The sequence below is a fragment of the Pundamilia nyererei genome, unplaced genomic scaffold (assembly GCF_000239375.1).
Source record: "Pundamilia nyererei isolate P.nyererei 1_Seehausen unplaced genomic scaffold, PunNye1.0 scaffold00099, whole genome shotgun sequence".
In the NCBI taxonomy this organism is placed as follows: Eukaryota; Metazoa; Chordata; class Actinopteri; order Cichliformes; family Cichlidae; genus Pundamilia; species Pundamilia nyererei.
This window is the reverse complement of record NW_005187500.1, coordinates 664796-666355: the sequence shown is the minus strand read 5'-3', so window position 1 is coordinate 666355 and position 1560 is coordinate 664796. Positions and strand designations below refer to the sequence as shown.

Genomic DNA, 1560 nt, shown 5'->3' with positions numbered 1-1560 from the left:
CACACACCTGCCTCCTGCAGCCACATTAAAGCGGCGTGGTGATGTGCATGAGGGAGATGCGATTATAAAGCCGTCTCCTCTCTTCAGACTTGAAGCGGACGGGTCAGGGCAGAAGTCCGCCCGTCTCTCTCTCGGATGCTGAAGCAGGGATTCAGTGAATCGGGACTCACAGCAGAGGCAGCCTGAGCAAACAGCCTTCAACAGCTCAGGGGACAAACAGAATCGAAGGCAGGCAACAGACTACAGACATGGATGCTGAGACAGAGGCGCTCCCATAGAGGACATTCTGCTGGGTAATTAACTGGGAAGCATCTATCAAATGAAACAGGAAAAAACAGACGAACATACTCAAACTTCACATGTAATAAACACTTGAGTGGCCTTCATAAATCCCTCACAGTTCAGGTTGTTTGAGAGGCCCCTGGGGTAGACCCAGGACATGCTGGAGAGATTACATCTCTGGTGTGTTGGGAATGCTTTGGTGTCCTCCTGGATGAGTTGGAGGAGGAGGTGGGAGAGGGGTGTTTGGGCTGGTGCCCTGCGACCTGGACTCAAATAAGCAGTAGAAGGGGATAAAGAACAGCCCCAGAAAACCACAGCGCACTCTCTTTTTGTAACTTTTATGCTAAAAAAAATCCCAATCCTCTGTTTATGTTTTTAGCTTTAACTTGAAGGTTGATTTATTTTTCTTTTCATTCTGTCTTTAAATAAAAACTAATCTGAGCAGCACAGTATGGTGGGAAACTCTCCCCAACATCAAAGAGCCTCCTCCCAGCCGCTCGCAGATACGCATCTCTCTTACGCTGCTGTTTTGGAAGATGCTTCCATTATTTCCACGCTCATCGCTTTCTTTATTCCTTTAATTTGCCCTGTTTTTTCTCCCGTTTCTCCGCATTTTTTCTCCAGCTCCCTCCAACCTATATAATTCGATTTGCCATGCTGATAGACGTTGCTGCTTTTGTGCTTACGACTTCACTCTGCAGTTTGAAAGATGCTTCTTCTCGTTCGCCGCTCTGAGGAGCTTTCATTGCAGACGAATGAAGATATGCTGCACCACACGCTGTCCTGTGGGCTTCCTGCCAGGGGATAATTGCTTTTTCACAGCCTGTATGAAATAGCTCTACACATGCGTCACAGTGTGTGTGTACACACTGTATCAGCTCAGTGCACACCAGCTGTTGCCTTTACCTCGTGGCTACAAACGCACACACAGACACGCAAGCAGAGGAAGTAAATGAGTTTAAGGTGATGCACCCCAAGTGTAAAGCTGCTTTTTGCTGAACTGGAATCCTTTCATGTGAGCAAAGTTTCAGCTTCGCCGTGACAAACCCAGCACTCAGTTTCTGTGAGGACTCAATGTTTTTAACAATGACTTTACAAAGTGAAAGTGCCTGCAGCGAGATGTGGGCCGTGGATCTTGCAGCTTTTTTGTATTGTCGCGGCCAGTGGAAAGACCAGACCATCATTCACAAACTTAGAGCCAATACAACATCACAAAAATGTAACTACAGTGGGGCAACAAAGTATTTAGTCAGCCACCGATTGTGCAAGTTCCCCCAC

At 47.1% G+C, this 1560-nt stretch overlaps 1 protein-coding gene across 4 annotated transcripts in view; it reads left to right on the top strand.

Annotated features, from left to right (window-relative positions):
* The window catches only part of p2rx1 (purinergic receptor P2X, ligand-gated ion channel, 1), a 12858-nt gene that overhangs the window by 1198 nt on the left and 10100 nt on the right, over window positions 1-1560 (top strand). The gene's annotated exons all lie outside the window — the stretch shown is intronic.